Source organism: Mus musculus, chromosome 15 (genome assembly GCF_000001635.26).
Source record: "Mus musculus strain C57BL/6J chromosome 15, GRCm38.p6 C57BL/6J".
In the NCBI taxonomy this organism is placed as follows: domain Eukaryota; kingdom Metazoa; phylum Chordata; class Mammalia; order Rodentia; family Muridae; genus Mus; species Mus musculus.
The window spans coordinates 91650640-91666628 of record NC_000081.6 but is presented as its reverse complement, the minus strand read 5'-3'; positions in this window follow the sequence as shown (position 1 = coordinate 91666628).

Sequence of the window (15989 nt, the reverse complement as noted above, 5' to 3'; positions counted from 1 at the left end):
ATTTTTGGAGTATGGGTGAGACTCTGGATTGGATGGATCTTCAGCAACTGCAAATTAGTAATAATGCAAAGAAAACTGGAAAACGTAGTCTTTTACTCCAATGGTAGAAGAGTTGAGATTTTGTGTGACTATATGGGAAAGCACATTAGTTAGTCAACTCCAGGCACCAACAAAACAAAGAGAAGGTAGTAAGGACTGAACTGAAAAAAAAAAGACCTATTTGAATAATCTAACTTCAACAACACAACACACTGGTAAGCATTTACACCATCAAAACAATACAGACTAAGCAGACACTGAAACATAATTCCCCAGCTCCCCAAAAGACACTGAATTGACTACAAGCAATGGCCTAAGCCATCCTCACTCTCAAAATCCTTCATGGAGGACTGTCAGTTTCTCAGTGATGGCCTCCAGGTTTTGTCTCTACCCACACCTACACAGATGTCTCCAGCACAGTACAGCTGCCTCATGAATAGGGACTTGGATGATAATGGAACAGAAACGGAGAACAGGAGAGAAAGTAACTCCGGAAGCATCACTCAGAGGCAGAGATAAACTGAGTGATGCTGGCATCTCAGACACCAGTACAAGTCCCACTGCTTTCTATTTCCAGATCAAGTTTCCTTAAACCAGTGGGAAGCCATCCAACACACACACACACACACACACACACACACACACACACACGACCTCCACCTTCTCCAAAAGTGACTTTCCCAGTTTCTGCAGTAGATAGCACTTATAACTGCGTTTGAGTTATAGTTTCTGTACAGCCACTGAAATAATCTTATTACAATCAAGCATGTAATCCTGGATGTCTATCCTGAATGTAGAAAATTGGCATGCTTACAGTCTCTGAGAATTAAATGCCAGGAATTTGTTCTAATTTGTTCGTTTTGAGACAAAGTCCAGCTTCCACCTGTTGGAATCTACTGACATGAGCCGCCATGCTTGAGTTAATTTTCCTATTGCATTTGAATAGGAAGAGTATCATGGAGAAATATACCGGGGCTGAAATCACGTATTAATTCGCCCCAAAGAGATCATTGATTTCTTACTGCTAGACATGTGATAGGTGGTCAGAGATATTTATTAAGTGAAACAATATGATTAGACGTGGTATCTCATTTCTGCTGGTAAAACTATATGAAGATGAATAAGACAATGACTGTTTATATTTCATCACCTGTCAGAAAAAAAAATACTGTAAAATTTATTTGGTGAAACACGGTTTTTACAAGTCAATTAATGACATCTTCAGACTGTACTTATATATTCTGATCAAACATAAGGACCTGTATAAAATAAAAGCACAGGCATGCCTACTTTGCAAATAAATACAGGTGTCAATCTTTCGCCATTGGTCCCATAGATATGAAATTCTTCAGATGTTGTTTGTTATCACAAACAGAAGATTTTAATTAAGCCTACCAGTAGAAGCATACATATTTATAGGGTATTCGCTATTTAATTGTTTAATTACTTTAGAGCACCTTCCTAGTCTATCTCACTGTCAAAGCTATCACATAGCAATTGTTATAATAAAAGCAAAGGGAAAAGCTACACCGTCTTGAGACGCAGAGTAAATACTGCGCATGCCCAGAGGATGTTAGGTGTAAATGAGGAAGGGATCTGGGAGCAATGGCAAAGGGCGGGTAGAGAGAAAGAGAAGGTAGCTCACACTCAAAGGGGAAGTGTGTGTGTGTGTCTGTATGTGTGTGGTGTGTGAGTGTGTGTTTGTGTATGTGTGTGGTGTGTGTGTGTGTGTCTGTGTGTGTAGAGTGTTTACCAGCAAGGTTAAGAGCAGGAAGGGCTGGATTGTGCTCTTGAGATTGGGTAACTGAGGTGCTTCACGGGGAACAATCTGCACCAGTGTGACCCCCCCCCCCCAAAGGCCAGCTGCAGCCTGCCTGCCCCTCCCCCGCTACTTCTGTGTGGGAATAGCAAGCGATATACAAGTGGGTTGGTTTCTGGATGCTTTGGTTATTAATGACGTGTTATAGTTTGCGTTTAAAGTGACTTTGAAAAGTGTTCTGACGCACTTGCCTCTTACTAATTTCTACATTCTAATGCCTCCCTTGTCCTCAAATGAGTCACCCCCAAAGTACGAGCAACATCCTTCTAGAAAGAAAACTGTAAGTAAGTTGCTACAAACAGTTAGGAAATACGTTCTTTAATTGCACCCAGAAAAGAAGCATTAAGACAGAAGAGAAAAATATTCTCCCCTTCAAAAGAGAATAATGTTACTGACATCCAAAATGCAGAAACCACAGGAGTGGGCTTCAAATTGCACAGAACTCAGGGAGCGGCTGAAGGTTAAAATGAACCAGGTCAACAGATAAGACCAAAAGTAGTGAAATCACTTTGAAGAGAAGCCACAGTACCCACGTGAAAACATACAGTCTTAAAGAGTTTATATATTTTTATTCCATGTATGTGTTTTACTTGTATATAAGATTGTGTACCACCTACATGACTGGTGGGCAAGAAGGGCAGGAGAGGGCATTGGATCCCATGGGACAGGAGTGACAGAAGACTATGAGCTACCAAGTGGATGCTGGGAAACAAGCCTGTGTCCTTTGCAGGAACAGCGAGTGCTCTTAACTGCTGAGCCATCTCTTCAGGCTCCAAAACACTGTATTTAGTGATTAAATGCACTGACATATTTGAAGGCCAAATGCACTTATCTGGGAGATGTTGAACCACGGAAGCATAGAAAACATCAAATGAGACAAATTTGAATAATGCTTGCCTAGGAAAACCACGACTACGATTAATTGAGGCTGAGGGAAGCTTGAGACCATGCCTTGGCGTGGATTTTCAACCCTCTGGAAGAGTCACCCTATTACTAAGATGGAAAGGTAGATCAATGAATTCATAGTTATAGCAATATTTTATTACCAATCTGCTATGTCATATGTCATGGTGCACCTTTAGTCCCAGCATTTGGAAGGCAGAGGGAGGCAAATCTATGGGTTTGAGGCTAGACTAATCTATATAGTGAGTTCTAGGGAGCCTGGACTACATTACGAGACCCTCCCTCAAAAAAGAAAGAAATCCCCAAAAAGAAAGAAACCCATTACACGCTAGAGACTAGCAAAAGTTGGCAGAATCGGCATGTAGGTAGATAGGGATGTTCAGTGTTGTGTGGAAGCAGAGGTCACTCTGAAGAAACATGAAGAAGGAAAGAAAACATTTTAAATAATAAAGCAAAATGAAAAAAAAAGTTTTCTTCTAACCAATACGTCTGGCAAAGCTTGAAGATGAAAGAGAGAAAGAAGGATGCCTGAAACTTAGTAGTGTTTACTAAGGCTAGAGCCAGAAAGGAGTGTGAGCCAGAGAGGTGTCACAGGTCCAGTTACCCAAGATCTGGGAAGTAGGGGAAGTTCTAGGCTCATACTGTGTTATAGGTATTTAGCTCATTTACATTTCCAATGCTATACCAAAAGTCCCCCATACCCACCCACCCCAACTCCCCTACCCACCCACTCCCCCTTTTTGGCTCTGGCGTTCCCCTGTACTGGGGCATTATAAAGTTTGCATGTCCAATGGGCCTCTCTTCCCAGTGATGGCCGACTAGGCCATCTTTTGATACATATGCAGCTAGAGTCAAGAGCTCCGGGGTACTGGTTAGTTCATATTGTTGTTCCACCTATAGGGTTGCAGATCCCTTTAGCTCCTTGGGTGCTTTCTCTAGCTCCTCCATTGGGAGCCCTGTGATCCATCCATTAGCTAACTGTGAGCATCCACTTATGTGTTTGCTAGGCCCCGGGCATAGCCACACAAGAGACAGCTACATCTGGGTCCTTTCGATAAAATCTTGCTAGTGTATGCAATGGTGTCAGCGTTAGTTGTATTCTATATAGACATTTAACACAGGTGCTGGTGGTCACCAAGGAGGCTGTAAAGTGAGAAGATGGACAAAGAAATGAATGTCCAGGAGAGACACAAGACTGAGACGCAGAAAATGCTGGTACCATTCACCCAACCAGTGGACAACACGTACATAGTGGGGTTGAGGGAGGATGAAGAGGTACAGGAGGATTGGCCAGGTATATGTCTGTATATGTGTATATATATTAATATATACAATATATACTATATATATATGTGTGTGTGTGTGTATATATATATATATATATATATATATTAAAGGGGATTTACTAGAATATCTTATAATCCCTAAGGGCTGGGGAGTTCAACAATGGTCCTCTTCACTCCAGAAAGCCTGCAAACCTGATCACTGCATGGACTAGAAAACTGATGCCCCAGCTGTCCCCATCTGGCATTGAAGCTCTGAAGGAGTCCTAGAGGATCATGGTATTCAATCCAAAATATGTGTCTATTAGTTCTTTCTAGATCTAATATATTGATAATCTACATCAACCAGAAGACTAAGAGGGAAAAATGTGACCATAAATAAGTTTTAAAACAACTTAAAAACAATTAATAATACTGAGAGGAAAATGTGACAGCCTCCCGAAAATTAGACAGAAGGAAAAGATCAGAACCTAGGACAATTGCTCTAAGACCCACTCTACTGTGCTGAGAGGCGTAAGCTGATCCTCACAGTCCTGTAGGCTGGGAAGTCCAAGATCAAGGGGCAAGCAAACCTGGTGTCTGCTGAGGTCTCACTCATGGCTGACTTCTTGCTGCCACTAGACATGGAAGAGGAGACAAATGTGTTCTCATGTGATAGAAGGGATGGTAGAACTTCGGTTTTCATCCTTGTTCCACTATGAGCCTTTTCTAGTTTACCTCTTTGGATACACAAATACCATTATGTAATAATTGCCTATGCTATCACTGCTATAGCATACGGTCCAGATTTTCAGCCTTGGAACAACTGACAGTTTGTACCACACAGCCTAGCTGTGCTGTAGGCTGGGCCATCTAGGCTTTTGTGACTGCATTATTGTATGCATTCTGAGGACACTGGTGTGAACACAATGACAACCTCCATGGTGACAATATCAGTGACCAGATCCCTGCTGCTAGGGATAAATAGCTATAAAGGGCTTAAGCAACCTTAGATTTAGTGACGTAGTTTTTCAGGATTTGTTCCAACCTAGTACAGTGGCTCTCAACCTGAGAGTTGTGACCCTTTGGGGATGAAGGACACTTTCACACGGGTCACCTAAGACCATAGTAAAACACAATTATTTACATTATGATTTATAAAAATAGCAAAATCACAGTTATGAAGTAGCAGTAAAAGTAATTTTATGGTTGAGGAACCGTAAACTATATTAAAGGGTCGCAACATTAGGAAGTTTGAAAGCCACTGTCTTAGAAAGTAGTGAAGGTGGGATTTAAATCTGAAACTTTATCACTTGGAGACGGTCCTTTCTAGCAATTCACAGTCATTGGTACACCGACAGGAAGTTGCTTGAGGTACCAGATCACTACTGCAATGGATGCCATTGCGAGATGCTTGGCAGACAGCATTGCAGAACTACGAGTAGTCTAACTCTGACTCGTTATAGACATCTGCCTTGACTTCTTAATGCAGACACCCCCCCTTTCAAAATATTAAGTGCTAATAACAAGCCTAAGTTGAAAGTAGAAGTTTCCCCTTTCTTAGTTCACACAGAAGTGGACCTGCACTGCTGAAATGGGTGTATGTGATATTGCAATAAAGGAAGTGAAGCCAGAATGAGGCCAGGAAGAGGCTTTTCAAGATAGGGACCATACTAGGAACTGTCACCCCCTCCTCCATAAAAATCACACAGGGCTCATAAAACCCTTCACTGCTTACTGAGACGTAAGCCAGAAAAGTCACAGATCAGAGGCGATTTCCCTGATGAAGCACTAGCTGTAGTGGAGTGTCCACAAACAGCAGGGGAAAGAAGAGCTCTTCAGAGAGTTAGTGGAGGGTGAGTAGCCACTCAGTAGCCCAAGCAAGTTCCTTGGCATTGTGTGCAGAGCCTCAGCAGCCTGGACCCTGGTGACGTAAGAGACACACTGATCCCTACACCCCACCACTAACTACACTCTCCTCCTTCCTCCACTGTTCTTGTGTTTCCTTCTTTCTGTCTCCAGCCCTGTCCTGGAGGAAAAGTGTCCTGTGTGGCTCCCCCCACTTGAGTGACTTGAGTGAAATAGTCTCCTCTGTCTCCGTTGGCCTCTCCTTGTCAGGTGTGCTTAATTCCCGTGGTTTACCTTGCTGCAGGCTATAAGTGCCAGCATATGTGCCAGGCTAGCATTTTGTCCCAAACGCTGGCCACTTAGAAGTTCTTCACCAAATATTTGTTCAATGAACAGGTTTGTTGCAGAAACTTAGAAAAAATGTAACTTTTTTTTTTTAATACTTAAAAAGAAATCTTAAAAGTAGAATCAGACTTTACAGAACACATTCAGGTGTTATAAAACACTGTCTATTTTCATGAAATCAACTGAATTCTAGCTCCAAACTCCTTTGCAACCAAGCTGGTAGTCTGATCAGTTAGAGGTTGGACCCTTCTCTGGAACCACTGAGTCAGAGGTGCAGCTGAGGTGCAGGAAATAGAGGACTCAGTTGTCAATCTGGTCTAAGGGTGGGGCTGTCCTGTCAATCTGTGCTCCAAGTTGTGTGGGATTCAAGATTCTGAGCAGCTTGGCAGAAGCCCCCTCCCAGAGCCCATCCCACCAACACCTGCAAAGATTTGCTTCCTTTGACCAACACTACATGCCTCCCTCAGTGGAGCATCTTAGACCCACTTCTGTGTGAAACAAGAAAGGGGAAACTTGCTTTGACTTTTATTGTATGTTTATGTTTAATGTATTTTGACTCTGGAAATTACCCAGATTAAAAATAGACCTAGTGGTCTCTGTAATCTGAGAACCTGGGAGGTTGAGGCAGGAATATGACTACAAACTCAAGTAGAGGGCAGCCAGAAGTGCATAGAAATAAACCTAGTTCTCCAATCCAACACACACACACACACACACACACACACACACACACACACACACACACACTATTCAACCAGATTGTTTTACTAGATGCAACAGAAGACATACAACACACTCAGAACTATACAGCTCAGAGCTCTATCAACTTGGACCCTTGCCTGCCAGGAGATTTACTCAACAGTAGGAACAACTAACTCCTCCGAACTAAACCTATCAACATTTGAAATTTTAAATGACTTGAGCATAACTCAATAGCAGAGGCATCTGTCTTGCTGGTAGCTGAGATCCAGGTTGCAAGGGGTAAGAGGATTCCAAGGAGTGTTTTGCCTGTTCAGTGTAGTTGCGTGGAAAGGCTGTTTTATCCAGGAGTACTGAGAGCCACAGTGTGAAGCAGAGTTTGAGCCTGGTGGAGGAGCTAGAAGGTTTTAGGGTTGATAGGTCATCTGAAACCCTGCTTTACTTTCTTGAGTGGCATGAAGTGTGGTGGAGCACCCTTGTGATACAGACAAAGGTGGTCTTTACAGTAACTTTATGTCTGTAAGCAGTAGTGGGGCATGCCAGTGATGCTAGCCATCGGAAGGCTGCGGCAGGAAGGTGAAGGTTCAAGGGCTGCATGAGCTACAGTAGTGAGTTCCAGGCCAGCCTGAGATGTGAGAGCTTGTCTCAGGACACCGAACAACAGAATCAATAATGTCATATCTACCTAGGGAATAAAATTATTTACCAGGGTACAGGATAGACTGGACTAGTAAGTTAGTGGTAGACACTTGTTTAGCACACCTGGATTTGATACTCAGAACCACAAAGCAAAACAAGGCATGGCAAACTTGATTTGGGGAGTTTGTATTCATTGACACTAGCTTATTAATTTATCTGTATCTTTTGTTATATGTGAACTTTCCAAGCTTCGGTGAATCTACTTCAGAGAAGTGACATGGCCTGATAAGGAGCTTATCAATACTTCTGAGTGTGGTGAGGTGCCCTTGTAATCCAGTACCGGGGAAACCGAGGTGACAGAACTGCAAGCTCAAGACAAGGCTGGGTGACAATGTAAAGACAGCAGCAAGCAAAGAAGAAATGAATGCTGTGTATAAATGCTGTGCTTGCTCTGTCCTGTAAGGTACCCCCTGTGCTGTCCTGTGGGTACTCACTGTCCTCTCATTTACACCAATGACCACAGGGCCTGTATTCTACGAGGGTGCTTGGCATTCAGGGTAGGGAGGCTGTGTGACTGAAGATGTTTCTCATGTTTCCACCCATCTTCTTCCTTGGATGATAAACTCAGAACTCTGTTGGGGCTGCCGACTCGCATGGCGTGTCATTAGTTTCAGTTCTCTCTGGGAAGGAGCAGCCCCACACACTGTTGGGTGAGACTGAACACTTAATGCTAAGTGACACAGGTAGAACACTGTAACCCACCATTTCTAACTACTTTACTTGGACCCGCTAAATAAACGTTCCATTCAAAGCAAGAGTTTAGCCAGCAGCTATGGCACACAATGCTGAAAAATATACCCCAGGAGAATGGCTGATTTGAGATCAGCCAGTACTACACCATTGGTGATGCTATTGTGAGGCTTAGACTCTTTGGGACTTTGTCCTCTTGGCCCTTTGGCCGTGTGCATGTGAGAACATAATGTCTCTTCCCACAGAAGATGTCGTACTCAGAATTCTCATCCATGAAGCACAATGAAACCCTCACCAAACATACTGATGCTCTGACCTTTAACTTGAAGGAACTGACAGGAATCAACTTATGTTCTTGATTAAAACAAATAAATATAACAAAGTTTTGGAAAAGTTGTTTCCTTGAGACCCCTACATGCATACACACACACACACACACACACACACACACACACACAATCTTGAGAAACGTGGAAACTATCAAACTATCCAAAGACGTTGCAAACTGAGATGCATGGAAATAAGTGCTGGAAAGAAATAGATCATAATAAAATATATGCCTTTAAGTTCTAGTAGAAAAGGAAACCAAACATTCTCCGTATAGAGCTAATTTAAACCACTGAGCTTCAAATTAAAGCAGACCCCACGGGAATCTTTATCTCAGCCTAAGAACATAAGAAAACTGGCAAAACAATGTGCTAATCATATCACAGATTATAAGCCCTTTGGAAAAGTTAAAGAAAAGTAGACCTAATCAGGACATCACAAGGTGTTATGGTTATACATTATAATAATATAATCAAGATTTGCCATCACCCTGTGATGAAATTAACAGTACCAAATAATAACATGGGTGCTTGCCTAGTACAATGTCTGGAAAGGATGTGGAAAATGGTTGTTATAATTGGTTATTAAACCTGACACAGTTCCAAGAAAACTAAGGCATAGATTCTGACACTTGACATAGGCTTTTGTCTACTCTTGTGTTTTTATTTTTGAATAGCTGAATTTATAATACACTCTATTTATAATGAGAGTTACTTGGTAGATTTCAACTCTTTGAATTTAGTATTTTTATTTGTGTTTCCAATGTTCACAAATGTATAAAATGTATACGTATCTTTCCTCCTGCAACTACTGTTGAAATATCCCAAATAAGTCTACCTCTTAACTTTGTATTCTTTTGGGGGTTTTTTGTTTGTGTTTTTGGTTTTTTTGTTTTGTTTTGTTTTGTTTGTTTTGTTTGTTTTTCTAAACTAATTGAGCCTAGTTCGTCCTATGTCAGTATGGATTCATCCGCAGTAGCGTGAGTGATGCTGGTAGCTTAAGTGAAAATGACTCCTGTAGGCTTGTAGGCTTGGATGCTTGATCTCCACTTGACAGAACTGTCTAGAAAGGATTTGGAGGTGTGGTATGGTTGGAGGAGGTGTGTCACTGGGGGGTTGGCCTTGAGGTTTTAAACACTCCCCATTTTCAGTGTGCCTCTACTGCCTCATGGCTGTGAATCAGAACATGAACTCTCAGGTGTTCCTTCACCCTCCCATCACGGACTCTAACCTTCTGAAACCATAAGCCAAATGAAACATTTTCTTTTGTAAGTCATGTTTTCATGGGTATATAAAGTGGATAGAAAAGCAACTAAGAAAGTGAGTGATCAAGGGCCATACCCCTGAAGAATGGCTCTCCTTTTTCCTTTTTTTTTTTTTTTTTTTTTTTTTTTTTTTTTTTTTTTTTACTCTCCTTTTTCCTAATAGTCATCAGCAATCAATAGCTTTTCAGCTAGGGATAGAGGCTTCATGTGCCCCTATAATACTCTCGATGATGAAATGTTGACTGGTGTGATCTTCCATAGGTCTTGTGTGTATAACCACATGTCCCGGGGAGGGTCCTTTGAGGATAAAGCTCTTTAGATTTGCTTGCTCTACATGCTTTGAGCAACTGTAAATCCTTCATTAACTGCCACCTACTGAAAAGAGAAAATTCTTTCTGGGAGATGAGAGCTTCACTAGTTTGTGGACGTAGGGATAAATCAATGTGTTGTTATGTCCATTTAGCATACTAACAGTAGATTTCCCCCTAGGGCTTATGACCTAACCATTCATTGGTTCCAGACCAAGTATATAGAAAAGGCATAGGTTCCCTCCTGTGGAACACTCTTTAAATCAAGCAAAAAGCAATTGGTTACTCTCATAACATTCATGCCACTCATGTACATGGGCACATCCATCTCACAGGTTTTTGTTTTTATTTTTTTGCCCTAGCAGCTTGCAGTATGAAAGCTAACCAATCGGGAAGACTCTTCCAGATCAATACAGCTTGGTTTCTCTATGTCCTGTGACCTAAGTGTGTGATGTCTTCAGTAGGAGGGTTTTGCCATCCAGCTCTGGTGGATAGCCAAGGACAACGGAAGTACCCTTATTGTTTGGAAGGTCTCTGGGACAACTCTGGCCAACAACTCAAAGGGAGTTATCTGACACCTAGCATAGGGAATTATCTTATACCTGTGGTTTCTGGCATAAGCATTATTTCTCCATTCAGGGTACTTCTATTCCAATCCCAGATTTAAAAAATGTGTGTGTTATAGTCAGGGTTTCTATTCCTGCATAAACATCATGACCAAGAAGCAAGTTGGGAAGGAAAGGGTTTATTCAGCTTACACTTCCACATTGCTGTTCATCACCAAAGGAAGTCAGGACTGGAACTCAAGCAGGTCAGGAAGTAGGAGCTGATGCAGAGACCATGGAGGGATGTTACTCGCTTGCTTCCCCTGGCTTGTTCATCTTGCTTTCTTATAGAACCCAAGACTACCAGCCCAGGGATGGCTCCACCCACAATGGGCCCTCCCACCCTTGATCACTAATTGAGAAAATGCCCCACAGCTGGATCTCATGGAGGCATTTCCTCAAGGGAGGCTCCTTTCTCTGGGATAACTCTAGCTTGTGTCAAGTTGACACAAAACCAGCCAGTACAGTGTGATTTTATGAGTGTCTCATTTAGGTTCACCATAACCAAAAGCAACTTAGAATATTTTTTTTAAAAAATGGTTTATTTAACTTACATATATTACAATCCATCACTAAAGGAACACTGGGCAGAAACTCATGGCAGGAACCTGGAGATAGGAACCGAAGCAGAAACCATGGAGGGGTACTGCTTCCTGGCTTCCTCTCCGTAATCTTGCTCAGCCTGCTCCAGTTCATCTAGAGAAGAAGTATGGTAGATTTCTTAAAAATAGAAAATTGAAAATATAGAAATTATGGAAGATCTGACCTTCTAAATATTAAATTTTATAAGAATGCAGAAGTAGAAAAAAAAGTAGGCGGTATTGTTGCAAGGAGTGTTAGATAACTGAAGAAAGTCAATGGCTCTAAAGCACGTTAGATGTCTGTGAGGTCCTGCGGCAACTGAGGAAGTACCATGAGTCAATGAGGAAGAAGTGGCTTATTAAATGTAATTTTGAGGAAATCACAAATTATTATAAGGGTCAGGTCCCTCAAATTAAAGTAAACCTCGCAGTCACTTTCAGGCAGATGAAGGAATCGTGTGTAAAACAGAAAAGAAAAATGCAGAAGTGCTTTCTGGGTCCACATTTTTAAAGCTCCCTGTAAAGATGATGCCTGCATTTCCTTGAATTTAAAAGCTTTAAAAAGTCTGTGCATAAAAATAGACGAAAACTTTTATCTCATAAAAACCTAAGAGCGTACTTGCAGATTACACGGCAGGCAAAGCTTATTATTCGCTCATTGTTTTCTCCTGTTTGCTTCTCATCAACAAACACATTCTAAGCACCGTGCAGGAACTGAAGACGACATGGCAAACACTAGCAATTCAGCCTCCATGGCTACGGTGACACCTGGGATGCTTTTGTAGGAACTAGAGGAAAGGTGACTTCTGATGGCCTCAAATGGTTGATCTTAGAAAGGCTGGATTTAAGAACCCACTAGCTATTCTTACTGGTGTCCTTGGTTAAGAAACTTGCATGGGTCCTATTTGGGAATTCATCTGCTTTGTCTCTGCCTAGGAAGTAAAGAGATCAATTGGATGATTAATTGTTATGAAATAATGTGTGCTGGCTTGTTTTTAATGTCTATACAAGCTAGGATCATTTGGAAAACAAATGCCTCCATTGTCTTGGCTCGGGGGCAAGCCTCTGGTACATATTCCTAATCAATATGATTGATCTAGAAGATTGGTGTATATGGAAAATAAACTCTACTGACAATAGAGTTTTATTTAGGGGGTGTGGGGTGTTTGTTCCTGTTTCCATTTGATTTAGTGACCCTGGACTTCACCACATAATCCTGAATGTCCCCAAATCACCTTGGCTTCTTGAATGCCTGGACTATACAGTCATCACCACACCAGCCCGGGCATATTTAGAGGTGACAGAAGCCTTCTAAACTTTACTATGGCAGTGGTTGAACGTTCATGTGGATGTACTGAAAACCGCTGATGTTCTAGACTGGGTGAATGGGATATGTCCTGGATCGCTTTCAGTTACTGTGATAAACATCCAGACCCAAAGTAACCTGGGTAGCCTGGGGTGGGAAGGGTTTATTTGGCATACAGGTTACAACCCATTACCAAAGGAAGCCAACACGGGAGCTCAAGGAAGGAACCCGAGACAGGAAATGAAGCAGGGGCTATGGGAAAAATGATGCTTACTGACTTTCTCCCCATGCCTTGCTCGGGTTGCAGCAGCCCAGGACTCTTGCACGCCTCGCTTGTCTCGCCAGCAAGAACAACGATGCTGCAACAGGATCCTTCTGCACACGTTTATTGGGAGAGCGTGATTGCAGAGGCGAAGAGACCCCGAGCCCTGAACTGGTGCTGCTTATATAGGCCTAGGAGAGGCGTGTCTCACACCTGGATTGGTTGTGCTTGGGTTATGCTTACCACCTCATTTGCATGCCTACATCTGATTGGTTAAGTTCTCTCTCATCTGATTGGTTAACTTGTCTCTCATCTGATTGGTTAATTTTGGTTAATTCTCAAAACCTCATCTTGGCAAAAGAACTTTACTGCCTATGTATGTGTGGTGGCCAGCAGAAGCCAGCACCACCCTGCAAAGGCACATGTGGCTTCCCACACAGGACCATCATTCTGTGGATGGTCCCACCCACATCATTTATCAGCCAATACAACAGCCGCACATACATGCCCATGAGCCAATCTAATAGAGATAATTCCTCAGCTGAGGTTCCCTCTTACTAGGTGACCAGCAGAGTGTGGTATGTGAACTGTGCCTCAATAAAACTATTTTTGAAGACAGCACGCATGATAAAAAAATTAATATGAAACAGCACAGGAAGAAAAAGGACATAATAAAAATTAATTAATGGCTAACTAGCATGGTGACATAAACTAGAATAGTGTTTCTGGTTTTCCATCACTGAAACAAGACATGAAGATAATCAGCTGGAAAAGAAATCTCCTACTTTGACACACAGTCTCAGAGGCTTTCAGTCTGTGGTTGTTGTAATCTCTGATGCTGTGAGCATAGCTACAGAAGAAACGGTAACCTTCATGAAGTCTGGAAGTAAAAAGAGAAATGAGGGGCTGAGTCCTCAATTATCCCTTCAAGAGCACGCCCCCAGAAACCTCACTTCCTTTTACTAAGTGTCCCCTTCCTAATGCTGTGACACTTTATGTGTGTGTGCACGTGTGTTTTTTGTTTGTTTTTGTTTTAGTTTATTTTATGTATATGAGTACACTGTAGCTGTCTTCAGACAGACCAGAAGAGGGCATCGGAACCCATTACAGATGGTGGTGAGCCAACATGTGGTTGCTGTGATTTGAACTCAGGACCTCTGGAAGAACAGTCAGTACTCTTAATTGCTGAGCTATCTCTCCAGCCCATTGTGACATTTTAAATGCAGTTCCTCATGTTATGGTGACTCCCACCAGTAAAATTATTTTCATTGCTACTTCATAACTAACATTGCTACTGTTATGAATTATAATGTAAATATCTGATATGCAGGATATCTGATTTGTGGCCCCTGTGAAAAGTTTCTTTGAATCCCAAAGAGGTCATGACTAGTTTGAGAACTTCTGTCCTAAACGTGCCACCTAGTAATAGCTAGATGGAAACCTTTCTTCCAAACAAGAACCTTTGAGGAACATGTAAGAGCCAAGCCATGATAGATAATTTATACATGATACTGTGTAATGAATGTGACTTGAGGTCATAAGATACTGTTATTTGTGTGTGTGTGTGTGTGTGTGTGTGAGAGAGAGAGAGAGAGAGAGTGTGTGTGTGTGTGAGTGTGTGCGTGAGTATGTGTGTGAGTGTGTGTGTGTGTGAGTGTGTGTGTGAGTGTGTGTATGAGTGTGAGTGTGTGTGTGTGTGAGTGTGTGTTCAACTAATTAATTTCAGCAACTCATTTACCTGCTAACTTTACAGTTAAAAGAAGATACATAGTAGAAAATATAATAAGCCATGTCTTTTTTCCCTCTCATCAAGAAAACAACACTGGTTTTCAAAGAAAAACATGGGTCCTATAAGTGAAAATATTTGTGTTCCTTGACTTTCTCTTTTGTTTACTTCCTCTTCAAAACACATGTAATATATGCATAACCAACTTCATGTCGTGCACTTCCTGTGGTGATCCACAGCTATTTAAAACTTTCATTTCTCACGTCACTCATTCCTAGGGAGGGAGCTGGTTCTGAGTAATACTCAGCTTTGAAAATGCTACTTGCTCCTTACAATCTGAACACGAAAAACAAAAGAGGTGATTCAACCAGCACTGTCATAAGCATTCGAGAAGCATCTCCGAGCGGCTGATTTACTCAGAACGGAAAAGCACTATAAATATTTCTAATATGTCCTTGAAGTCACAAGGGTAGACTTTCCAGGCCTTCCTCACAAAGCGTGGTCTCAGCGGTGAAGGCGGAATGTCTTCTAAAATCCTCTTCGCTTTTCAAAGTGAAAACAAATGTTATCCACAGAGACACGTATTATTTTAGAAATTTATATGTAGAGATAAAATAGCATGGCTATTGTTCCTAGGAACATATTCGAGCAAAGAGAAGAAGGGAAAGTATGGGGAAGAGGTGTTAGTAATGGAATGGGTGGCTTTAAATTCCGTGTTGTTATTATTTTCGGCATTGAGCATGTGTGCTGTTCTGTGTAGATATTTTTGAGCTAAAGGAAAATGTTTTTATTACTATTGTTCTTTGCTTTCTTATTTTATTTTTGAGAATATAATTATTCCATCTCTCTACCCTCCCATTATCTGAACTTATTTTCCTTCAAATCCATGGCTTCTCTCTCTCTCTCTCTCTCTCTCTCTCTCACTCTCTGTCTCTCTCTTTCTCTCTCTCTCTCTCCCTCCCTCTCTCTCTACATATATATCTATATATATAGATATGTGTATATATGTGTGTGTGTCTGTGTCTGTGTGTCTGTGTGTGATTTGTACAGTGTGTATATAATGTATATGACGCATATGTACATGTAGATGTATGTTTGTTTATATGTCTAGACATATATAGTGTTGGCCTTTCTGCTTGGATGGAAAGGTGTCCTGGGACTCTGAAGTGCAGGACCACACAGTTCTGAGATGGGACAGTGTTCCAATGGAAGGATATCCTGAGATACAGGAGCCCAGGAACCACATATCTCTGAGCAGAAGTCTCCGCGGCAGAGGTGGCAGCTCCCAGGAGTGGGGTGGGTATCC